The following is a 12,918-nucleotide window of genomic DNA, read 5'->3' on the forward strand; positions in this document are numbered from 1 at the left end:
ATCTCGACAAAAGATACGAAAAAGAGAGAAAATGAATCTTAAAAAGGACTAAAACATATAAAAAATATCAACATATATAAAGAGCTCAAAAGAGAATGCTTTATCCAGAATAAAACAGAGGCCATCACACCTCAAGAGAGCCTTCTACGTTGAAAGGCTTCGAGGAGTCTTAGCCTGGTGCAACATTTACAGCTGCTTTTTCTTGGATTAATTGGTTCAACCACGACGGATCAGCACACACTGTATAAGACTAATAACGTGATCTGGTGGAAGTCTCTGTAGTGGTGGTGCAGCATGGGCGTTCTAGAGATGGGTGTTCGAGGGGCATTTTTAGAGATGGAGTGTTCCGAAGCACTCAACTGTCCAGAAAACACTTAGAAGGTCTGCCTCTAAAGCATATGATAAACCCAATGGTACCCTTTAGAAATCTGGATGGCCATGAACAACATGTTGTTCCATAAGATCGCGTACTAGCTATGGTACTCCACATTTCACATTAGCGTTTATACAAGACGAGCTACCATGAATTTAACGAAAGAGTGACATGGTTTTTGCCATCCTACGAGCGATGACATGACATGCAAGAGTTTATCTGCTGTTCCCCATTTTATTCTATTGAATTTGCTTCCATCCAGGCTTCAGCATCTCTCCTTCGCAGCAACCGCAAATAAAACTTGCTGCGTGGAGGTTGAAACTAAAGGCAACTAATAAATCAGGTTCTCGACAACTATGTCAGTGGAAGATTTCGTTGATGTTATAGCTCAGATCCTACGTGCATTATTTTGTTGATGTTATACAAAACTTAGCTTATATCAGCTAAGAAATCAAGTTCTCGACAGAGGGCCCAACTTTTGTTTGTGTCATAGCTTATGATCTTACGTGCAAGATTTTGTTAATTTTATACATTTTGGAGTTCGTTATGTGAGGTTGCTTATTCATGCACCCAAGATTTTATCGTAGATGAAATTTGTATTATTATGGTCAAGCATATTAAACCGAATTACAAAATCGATTTTTGTAATACCGAAGGGAACCGCTACGTGTGCGTTTAGACAATATTTTGCTACATTGATGGCAAAGGCGATTAATGATAGTAGATTTGCATATATTTCACATCTTTGGTTTATGGCAGTTTATGGCAATATATATATCGAAGTGCGATGAGCAAAGTACAAATATATGACATTTAATTCAAATTTACTGGAGATACATCGTGACTTTAATAAATTTTATTAAACCTATATAAGACTCACTTCTCCCATTCTCAGTATCCATTAAAAATCAAATTGATTTACTTTATAAATTATATTAGATTTAGGGAATACAAATTTAAATAAAATAAAATAACTATTTAATATAAATTCTATAAAAACTACTATTAATAAAATTATATTTTTAAACTCAAGAAAAACAAATTTATATGAGTATAAATATACATTTTATATGATGTCTAACATATATGAAAATTCAAACAACACAAATAATAGTCGATTATCTTATATAAAATACATAATCTTAAAATGCCACCAATATTGTTTGTACAAACAACACAAATAATATTAGATGTCCTTTTTCTCCAACTATTATTTAGATTTGATTTTATTTTTCATTAGTTTAGAAATTGTAAAATGAAACCATTGGTTCGACATTGAAACAATCTAAAATTAACATGAAACCAAACAAATAATAATATTTTTGGGTTTATCACCAAAAAAAACAAAAAAAACTTCACTCATTTTACCGAACAAAACAAAATAAATATAGATTTAGAGTTGTACTTATATTTTAGGAGACTAAAAACCAAAAAAACAACGTAAAACTGAACTGATATCCAGATTAAACAGAGCTAATGTCTTCTTATCTTAAAAAAAAAATTAATAATTTCACTCTGCGTCAAGCGCGGGTTAAAATAGTATTATTCTAGTACAACTTTTTTATTCAGCTAAAATATATTTTCTTTTAAATATCCAAATCAAAGTTAAGTTGACATGTGTCAATAAAAGTATCATTTGAAGTTCTAAAATCTCTTTATTTCAGAATTTAACAAAACAAAATAAATATAGATTTAGAATGGTACTTATATTTTAGGAGACTAAAAACCGAGAAACAACGAAAAAACTGAACCGATATCCAGATTAAACAGAACTAATGTCTTCTTATCTTAAAAAATGAAATTAATAATAACTCTGCGTAAAGTGCAGGTTAAGTATTATTCTAATACAACTTTTTTATTAAGCTAAAATATATTTTCTTTTAAATAACCAATTAAAGTTAAGTTGACATGTGTCAATAAAAGTATCATAAGAAGTTCTAAAAGCTCTTTATTTCAGAATTTTTCTCATTGTCTCTCTTCTATTTTCTTCATTTTTTAATTGTTTAGATATTTAACTTGATCCTCCCATTGCACTTGCTCTGCCAGCTATATATGTAAATGAGATTCTTAAATTAAAAGAAAATAAAAAAAATTAACAAAACAGGAGAGACACAAGTCTGTGTCTCAATAAGATGTTTACAGAAATTTTTCTGATATTCACTTGCCACATGTAATGTTTTAACTAGTTATTTTTTGAAATATAATAAACTTTAATCAAAAGAATAAAATATATTAGAATATTGATTAAAATTTGATCAGAATATTTTTTAGATATTTTAGGCGAGAGGGCTTTGATGGACTGATGGGGTAAGGAATATCAGACCTACCCTCTCACCCCTTCATTTAGATTTAGAGACGCTCATTTGGTTAATGGAATGTATGAGAAATTTATAGTTGTTTCATGTTACATTTGCAACAGATTGTTCTCAATTGGTGAAAGTCGTTTTGGAACCAGAAGAATGGTTGGTATTTGCAAATTATTTGGAAGACATCAAGATCTTCAAAGGAAGTTTCAACCATTCAAAGATCATTCATATACCCAGAACGCATAATACAAAGACGGACAGTTTTGCACGCAGTGCCAAGAAACAACCATCATTTGTCGTTTATATAGATGCAGAATTGTCAGCTTGGTTTACAGAATTTTGATGAATCTGTTTATGTTGATGACAAAAAAAAATGTTTTAGCATTGAGGTTGCTCTTATAGCACCTCTAATAGAAATTTTTCAAAGAGTATCTCGACATTTTAAATATATATATATCTTATTATATAAAGCTTGGTTCTTCAAAGTTGCTAATTAACGCGATTGTGACACGTGACAATTATATATTTAAGATTGTGACATGTGTTAAATTATCTTCTAATTAAATATATATATATATATATAAATAAATAATAACAAAATAAACGCTTTATAAAAAAAGTAACTATAAATATTATTTAAAATAATTTTCCTTTTTTAAAAATATTAAGCAAATAATTATATGAGAGTGATTTTCCTTTTAATATATCGGCATGTGTTAAAATCTCTCATGATTAAATAATATATATATGCTAAGATAATAAAAACGAAAATTTAAAATTATTTTATAGCAAGAATTAATTTCAAAAGTTATTTAACAGTAGATGTTTCAATAAAATTTTGATAGTATTTTTTTACTAAATTTTTTTCTTTTTAAAAATTCTAAACAAAAAGTATTTGTAAAATAATTTATTTAATACTAATTTTCCTTTTCTAAATCCTAAAGAAATGATCACTATAAAAATATTTGATAGTAATTGTCCTTTTCTAAAATTGTAAACATAGGAATATTGTAAAAGAGTGTTTAATAGTAATTTTCCTTTCTTCAAATCCTAAACAAAAAAAATTAGTAGAATAACTATTTCAGTATTTTTATGAATAATCAACTTTCCTAATTAAATATTTAATTTTCTGTTTAAAAATCATAAACCAAAAGGAACTACAATTATTCACATCTATATTTCGGATTAAGATCTCTCATATTTTGTCACTAAACATAATAAGAGTAGAAGAAAAATAGTACGAGAGTTTTTCTGCATGTTCTTTCATATCTTTGTGTGTTCTTTTTTTTGTCACAAAATAACTAGGTTTCCCAATTTTCACATGTTTTTTTCTTCTTAAACTGATGTTGATTTTTTTTTGTCATAATTGTCATACTGCTATACGTTAGTTATTGCCACAATTATACTTTGGCGTTTGTACATATAGCTAAATAGATTTATGCAGTTATGTTGTTGTACAAAAGTTAATGTGACTATTATGCTTATATGTGTTTGTTCTTATCGACAAAATAAATTGGTTTTACTGTTGTAGTTAAGTTAATGTCAGTGTCAATTTATTTATTAATAATCAACTTTTCTATCTAGGTGAATTTTTCTGCATGTCCTTTCACATCTAAACTGATGTTCACATAATTTACCTTCCGAGATAAGACAACAAATTGCTCTTGAAAAACAATGCAGCTCCTTCTGAATGCATTACAACATCTATATATCAAGATTTCCAAATTCACTTTTAAAGACAAGAATTATCTCATCGAAAAAGAAATGTTTACTCCAAAGAATAAGGAATGAAACGGTTGGTAAAGTGAATAACTATATGTTAATTTGCTTAGACGGTGAGCAAAATAAATATTTGAGTTCTGATAATATTGGTAACGACAAAGAAGAAATTACAAATTAGTATATTCTATATTCCACAGATTTTTAAATACGTTCAAATTTTCCGGGATTCCAAATCACAAACTTGATCTCAAAATAGATGTTCCAGTCATGTTATTAAGGAATTTAAATCAATGAAAGAAATTTGCAATGGAACAATTTTACTAATAACCAGCCTAGACAACGTGATTACTAAATCAGAAATCCTAACCGAGATCAATAATCAACAGAGTCTTATTGGTAAAATAAGTCTCACACCAACCAACAGATGCAAGATGGTCTCTCATGGACAATTGTACGCTTCACTATCAAAGAGTCACTACAGCTGCATGACTTTAGAATTCTTAAAGTAGACACAAAACATATCGACAATAGTGTTCTACAAAATATTGTATATCAAGACATTTTCAATAATATATGATATATATATATATATATATATATATAAAGGTCATAGTCACACTATTGATGCTAAGGTAGGGCAGAACAAAAAAAAATTGATGTTTATCAAGCAATATATTTGATATTTAGCTGAATATCAATCATACATATTGATTGGTTTCGTCTGACATCAATTTTGATTTTTTTTTTGAATTTTCTTGCACAATATAAATAATATAGATAGTTTACAACAATTCTATATTTTTCAATTAACTGCAATATTAAAAATAATTTAAAATGAATTATTTATAGGAAAAAAATTATATACTATTTTAAAATACCATGATTATTGAAGTAAAAATACTAATCAAAGTTTATGTAGGAAAATTAATTATTATACTAAAATAAGTCTTACACCAATATATACTGAAAATTTCAAGAACTAATGTGAAAAATATTTTCATTCTTTTTATGTTTTTCGTAAAATTAAAACATCAAATAAAATCCGTGCAAAGCATGGGTCCATATCTAGTATATATATATATATATATGTATATATAAAATATTGTTTTCTCACTTCTGGGCGTGACACGTAAGATGCCACGTCAATAAATCGGCTTCCACCTTTCCCGCAAACTAAAACGCAACACTTCATTAATTGGAAATCGGCTGGGCTTTTTAATTGTTATGTGTTGTTTAATGTTATTGGGCTTTATTTCAGATGGTTTGTCTGGTTCATAAGCCCGTGCGTGTAACCCTAATCTGATAGCGCGAGACATGTGTGTTCTTCTCTCCTCTGCGTTCGACGGTGACAGTAACGCCTGAGCTTTCTTCACAATTTCTGAAACGGTGTGCGTGAATGTAAGTTAATATTAACTCATTCAGTGCATCTCTTCTTCTTCAAGACAATGAATCTGCAACTATAAATAGTTGAGTTTGTATCGTATAATTCATCATTTCATGCTTCACTTTCCATTGTTATTGCCCTCTTTGTTTTGGATTTGAGCTCTCCGGCTTTAACGAATCTATGGACGTGTTTCTGCGAGCAGGTTGGAGTGAAAGCTCATGGGCTAGCGAAGAAGATTGGTTTCTTCCCGGCAGTTAGGGAGGAGACGGTGACTGTTTTAAGACCACCGTAGTGGGATCGAGCTAGGAGAGAGTGGAGTCAGGGAGTTTGAGATGGTGGTTGAGAAGGATCTGGTGGTTGAGGGAGAGATTAGGAGAGAGGCCATGTTTGTGGAGGTTGGGAAGAGGAATGGCTAGACAGAATATGGTGTTACATTATCCCGGTGTAGCTGAGCAGTCGTGTCTTATCCTTTGGTCTCCACATACCGGCGAAAGAAATCTGGAGACGTTAAGAAAGTGTGTTGAGTCCAAACGTCGTCTATAACACCACCATTAACAACAACTTCCCAGTCCTCTCATGATCTCTCATTCAATGCCTCTCCCATATACTTGGATAGAGTGAAACTGCAAGTATAAACATATGTAAGTCTCAGTCCCCTGCAAATCATCACTTCAATCCTTTTACTCTCAAGTTCAGTACGATAATGGCAAATTTGCAACGTCTGGTTTCGGATTTGAATGCTGGTAGGTATGAGGAGACCATTGTGACAAAGCTTCTGCATTTTTGAGAAGCACATAATGTGAATAAGGGTGGTGATCTCATGGCTGTTTATATTGCTTTGGTGGATGAGAAGGTATATTTTTCTTAACTTATGCTCTTATATTTTACAGAGAAGACCAGTTTCTATTAACTCGACGCTCCGTTTCTATTAGGTTCTCAGAGAAGACCAGTTTTGTTGAGATTGGCTGAAAGCATTAACCCTATCCCTGTTGAATAATGCCTATTTGTTCTCAAACCACAAAACATAAAACGTTGGAAAAGAAGAGTAATAAGTCAAGGTAACTGTTGTTTTGGTGTGAAAAAGTCTTTGTGTTGCAGTTGAAGTATAAGTCAAAAGTGTGTAGAGTACTCCTAAGTCTAAGTTAATAATGAGGCTATATGGAGAAAGATCGAGAGTGTTCTGTTCTCTGTATAAATATGTAATGGCCATTGTTGTATAAAGGAAGCAAGTAAGAAATCAGTTCTCTACTTCATCTTTCTCTATCTACTACCACCTCTCACTCATACGTTCTACACACAAACATTCATCTGTTTTCTTTTCTTTGAACAAGACCAAAAACAGAACAAGAGAAGCATGAAGAGAACCTGCAATTTTCTGCAGTTTGCAACATGGTATCAGAGCTCCTGCTGATCCCTGGAGCCTTGCTGAAGAAGACTGAAGAAGCTTGAACAAGTCTGAACAAGAAAAGAACAAGACAGAACCAGAAAATCAAAAGAACAAGAAGGAAAGAAGAACAAGAAGGAGAAAAACACATGGCGTCAAACCTGCAACCTTCACAACTTGTGGCTGTCTTTGAAGGAAATAACTATGAATTCTGGGCAGCTAGGATGAAGACAACTCTGATGAACAGAGAACTCTGGGAAATAGTTGAAGAGGGACTTCCTGAACCACCATCTAGATCACCGGAGACGTCTGGAGCTGACTATGCAAAAGAGCTTGGAGACTGGCGATCCCGTAAGACGAAAGACACAGCAGCTCTACAACTCATTCAACTTGCTGTAGCTGATGTTGTCTTTGACAAAATTCTTTCTGCAACCTCAGCCAAGCAAGCATGGGAGCTACTTGAACATTCCTATCAAGGTAATGAAAAAGTTAAGATGGTTAGACTACAAGCCTTGAGAAGAGATTTTGAGAATCTGAAAATGAAGGAAGGAGAAAAGGTCAAGCCTTACTCTGAGAGAATCCAGGCTGTAGCTAATCAAATGAGAGCTCTAGGTGAAGGAAGATCAAACTTTGATTTGGTCGTTAAAATTCTTGCTTCTATGCCTAAGAGCTATGCTCCATTGTCATCACTGATGGAAGAAACTAAAGATCTCAAGACAGTAACTTTTGCTGAGTTGGTGGGTTCTTTGGAAGCTCATGAGAAGAAGTTCTTCCCTGAAGATGAAGAAAATGGTGAAGGTGCATTCCATGCACGTTTTAGAAGCTTGAAAGTCAGAGACCATGGCAAGACAAGCTCATGGAAGACAAGTTATAAAGGAAAAGGAAAGAAGTGGTGTGGCTTCTGCAAGAAAGATAACCACAATGAAGATGTCTGCTATCTAAAGAATGGAAGAAAGAAGCCAGACTTCAACAAAAACAAAGGTAGAAGTGAATGCTACAACTGTGGAAAACCTGGTCACTTTTCAAGAGAATGTAGAAGCAAGAGACCAGAACAAGCACAAGTGTCCCATCAACAAGAAGAAGCAGAAGATAATCACTTGTTCACCGCAAGACAGGATGATCAAGAGTCATTTGAAGAGAACTTATGGCTCATCGATAGTGGGTGCACTAATCACATGACTCCAAACGAAAAGATGTTTTCCAGAATCAACACAAACATCAAAGTTCCAATAAGAGTTGGTAATGGAGCTGTGTTGATGACAAAAGGAAAAGGAGACGTTGAAGTCATGACAAAGAAAGGCAAGAGAATCATCCGAGATGTTTTTCTTGTGCCAACGCTTGCAAAGAATCTGTTAAGTGTCCCTCAAATGATTGAAAATGGATATCAAGTCACCTTTAAGAAAAGATGTTGCATCATACATGATGGTGCTGGAAGAAAGGTAGCCGAAGTGGAGATGGTAAACAAGAGCTTTCCCATCAAGTGGTCCTCGAGCCCTGAAACAGCAATGGTGGCAAAAAATGAAGCTGCAGAATTATGGCATCAAAGGCTTGGGCACACTGGTTACTCAAATCTGAAGATCTTGCAGTCAATGGATATGGTTCTGAATCTTCCCAAGTTCGTGGTGGAGAAGGAAGGATGCGAGAACTGTATTCTAAGCAAACATAGTCGTGATTCATTCCCAAAAGAATCAGAGACAAGAGCAACAAAGAAACTTGAGTTGATTCACAGTGATGTGTGTGGACCAATGCAGAATTTATCAATCATTGGGAGCCGATATTTCCTCACATTCATTGATGATGCAACAAGGATGGTCTGGGTTTATTTCTTGAAGTCAAAATCAGAAGTCTTTCAAACCTTCAAGAAGTTCAAAAACCTTGTCGAAAATCAAGCTAGCTGCAAGATAAAGAAGATTAGATCAGACAGAGGATCTGAATATCTCTCTGGAGAATTCACAAAGTTTTTGGAGGATCATGGCATCGAAAGACAGTTAACAGCAGCATATTCTCCACAACAAAATGGTGTCTCGGAAAGAAGAAACAGAAGTCTAGTGGAGATGGCAAGGGCGATGATCAAAGCTAAAGACTTACCAATGAAGTTCTGGGCAGAAGCTGTCCATACAGCAGCTTACATTCAGAACAGAATTCCAACCAAAGCACTTGAGAACAAGACGCCGCTTGAAGCTTGGAATGGAACAAAGCCATCAATGAATCATTTAAAGGTGTTTGGTTGTGTATGCTATGTACACATACCAGATGAAAAGAGAAAGAAGTGGGATGACAAGTCCAAGAAAGCAATCTTTGTTGGCTACAGCTCTCAAACTAAAGGCTACCGAGTCTATTTACTGGAGGAAGAAAAAATAGACGTTTCAAGAGATGTGATATTTGATGAAGGAAGCAAATGGGACTGGAAGCAAAAAGAAGTGAACAAAAAATCTGTTGTATCTCTGGAACCAGATTGTAGACAAGAAGATCTAAGGGTTGGTGATTCAAGTTCTAGCGATGATGAATCAAGAGGAAGAAGAATCATTCAGCCGGTGCCCTTTAATCTGGATCCTGACAGTCCAGAAAGCAGTTCAAGCCAGCCAAATAGAAGAACCAGATCAATGAATGATATCTTACGAACTGCTCCACACGTTGATGTTGAATCTGCTGAAGTATGTGAAGGATGTTACTTGAGTTTTGAAGAACCAGCAACATTCGAAGAAGCTGTAAAGCATACTGAGTGGAGACATGCTATGGAAGAAGAAATACACATGATCGAAAAGAACCAGACATGGCAGTTGGTTAAAAGACCTGCAGACAAAAATGTGGTGGAAGTGAAGTGGATATTCAGGCTCAAAACAAACGCAAAAGGAGATGTTGTGAAGCACAAAGCAAGGTTAGTGGCCAAGGGGTTTACTCAGCAGCATGGAATTGATTATTTGGAGACTTTTGCCCCAGTTTCAAGACTTGAAACTATCAGACTACTCCTTGCTGTTGCTGCTCAAAGAAAATGGGAGTTATTTCAACTTGATGTCAAGTCTGCTTTTCTAAATGGAAAGCTAGAAGAAGAGATATATGCGGAGCAACCACCTGGGTTTGAAGAAGAAGGAAAGGAAGACTATGTTCTTCGTCTACACAAAGCTCTTTATGGTTTAAAACAGGCGCCTAGAGCATGGTACAGCAGAATTGATGAGTTTTTCTTGCGAGAAAACTTCAAGAGAAGTGACAATGATCATGCCTTATACACAAAAGAAGCTCATGGGAAGATTTTGGTGGTGTGCATCTATGTGGATGATCTTATTGTCACTGGAGACGACAAGAAAATGGTGAATGATTTCAAGATGGCAATGAAGAATGAATTTGAGATGTCTGATCTAGGACTGTTGAACTATTTCTTGGGAATGGAGATTGTGCAGAGTGAAGAAGGAATTTTTCTATCCCAAGAGTGCTATGCAAAGAAGCTGCTGGAGAAGTTCAACATGAAAGAATGCAAGATCATGAGAACACCATTGGCACCTCAAAGCAAGATTCAAGATGAAGAAGAAGAACCTGCCGATTCTAAAACTTATAGGAGCCTTGTGGGAGGTCTGCTGTATCTAACAGCTACTCGACCTGATCTGATGTTCTCTGCATCTTATTTGTCTAGGTATCTGAAGGAACCTAAAGCCAAGCATTTCAAGGAGGCAAAGAGAGTTCTCAGATACATCAAAGGGACAGCTGATATAGGATTGATGTTTTCTGCAGTCAAGGAGCCAAAGCTTCTTGGATATTCAGATAGTGATTGGGGAGGATGCAAAGAAGATCTAAAATCAACAACTGGATATTGCTTTAGCATTGGGTCTGCAATATTCTCATGGAAAACCAGCAAGCAAGACACTATCGCTCAATCCACCGCTGAGGCAGAATACATGGCTTTGTGTGCAGCAACAAATCAAGCAATATGGCTAAGGCGTTTGCTTGAAGATTTGAAGTTCAACACTCAAGAGGGAGTTCCTATCTACTGTGACAGTCAATCAGCCATTGCAATTGGGAAGAATCCAGTCCAGCATAGAAGAACCAAGCACATTCAAATCAAGTATCACTTTGTTAGAGAATCTGTGAAAAATGGAGACATCAAGCTGGAATATTGCAAGAGTGAAGAGCAGCTGGCTGATACACTCACCAAGGCATTGGGAGGACAGCCTTTTGAAAGGTTTCGTGTTCAACTTGGTTTGAGGAACAAAAATGCAAGAGGGAGTGTTGAATAATGCCTATTTGTTCTCAAACCACAAAACATAAAACGTTGGAAAAGAAGAGTAATAAGTCAAGGTAACTGTTGTTTTGGTGTGAAAAAGTCTTTGTGTTGCAGTTGAAGTATAAGTCAAAAGTGTGTAGAGTACTCCTAAGTCTAAGTTAATAATGAGGCTATATGGAGAAAGATCGAGAGTGTTCTGTTCTCTGTATAAATATGTAATGGCCATTGTTGTATAAAGGAAGCAAGTAAGAAATCAGTTCTCTACTTCATCTTTCTCTATCTACTACCACCTCTCACTCATACGTTCTACACACAAACATTCATCTGTTTTCTTTTCTTTGAACAAGACCAAAAACAGAACAAGAGAAGCATGAAGAGAACCTGCAATTTTCTGCAGTTTGCAACAATCCCTACGTTGAATCTTTCTTTGTAGTTACAACATGCATGTCAACTCTAGGACAAGAGAAACAAGAGCACATGTCACTCCTTCTTGGCAGGTTCTTTGAATCATTGCCACTTCTTAAGATTTCTCACGCACACATCAGGTAGGTACATCATATTTAAGTATTTCCATCTCGTTTAAAACAGGGATATTTGTCTTCAAGCTTTTAGTTATCCCGTACGACAATGACATGGAGTTATAGCTTTACAATAAATGATGATGACACCAGGTGGCAGGTGGAAGAAGGCATAAAGCCAACTACAGCTCTGTGAACGGTGAAGAACTTGAAATGTTATCTGTGTTTCTCTTTTTTTTTTTGTTTTTTTTTGGGAAAGGGCATTAGTATCTGTGTTTCGCCTTTGGTGTTTATGTCTTACGACTCTTATCTAATGACAAGTGTACGTAATCTTAATTGCTCTGTTGACATATACATTCGTCTGAATTCATTCATTCTTATATATTGTTACGAGTTCATTTACAACTATTATTTTACTATACCTATTTGATAGTTTTACAAATATGTAAAAATGTGTTTATATGTTACAATGATACCGAAAGCAAAGGCTTCTTTTTTTCAGTAGGCACGGCACTGAGTACACATGCTACTGCTAGGTTCATCAATTGATTCCCTAGCGATCGTTATTTTTGGCCATCATCATATTTTTAATAGTTTTCATAAAAAAAATACCGTCATTTCCTTTTTTGAATTCCACTTATGCTACAAATGACTTCTTTCATGTGGGATATTTTACTTTGGAACTTTTTATAGGAAATCATCACGTTTAATTATCCTATCATTTAAAATGTAATCTTTTATTTGGACTATTCTTTAGAAATTTCATTCAGTGTATTTACATTAATAGATACCAAAACACACAAATTCTAATTGCAATCACGAACCCCAAGGTAAATATGAACCTTAGCCCAAATACGTCTGATTCTTTCTTTGATTATTTGTAATTTGATTTTGGCAAACCCTAATTTCAATTTCTGGGTTGTTTACATAAACAGAAGAAAATGATATCTCAGTTCTCAGAAAAATAAACACAAGAAGTCATCAAGTAATCAACAACAAAAAGGTACACTCTCAT

At 34.4% G+C, this 12,918-nt stretch overlaps 1 long non-coding RNA gene across 2 annotated transcripts; it reads left to right on the forward strand.

The window, feature by feature from the left end:
- The first annotated feature begins 5,643 nt into the window (after positions 1-5,643).
- LOC125580631 lies at positions 5,644-12,305 on the forward strand. 2 transcript variants are annotated; one of them, XR_007318366.1, is made up of 5 exons: positions 5,644-5,799; positions 5,988-6,426; positions 6,533-6,638; positions 11,819-11,930; positions 12,057-12,305. It is a non-coding gene; the product is annotated as an uncharacterized LOC125580631 (long non-coding RNA). The 2 variants fall into 2 exon arrangements; XR_007318365.1 differs by having other exon boundaries at positions 5,726-5,867.
- Positions 12,306-12,918: the final 613 nt, after the last annotated feature.

This window comes from Brassica napus, chromosome C1, assembly GCF_020379485.1.
Source record: "Brassica napus cultivar Da-Ae chromosome C1, Da-Ae, whole genome shotgun sequence".
Classification (NCBI taxonomy): domain Eukaryota; kingdom Viridiplantae; phylum Streptophyta; class Magnoliopsida; order Brassicales; family Brassicaceae; genus Brassica; species Brassica napus.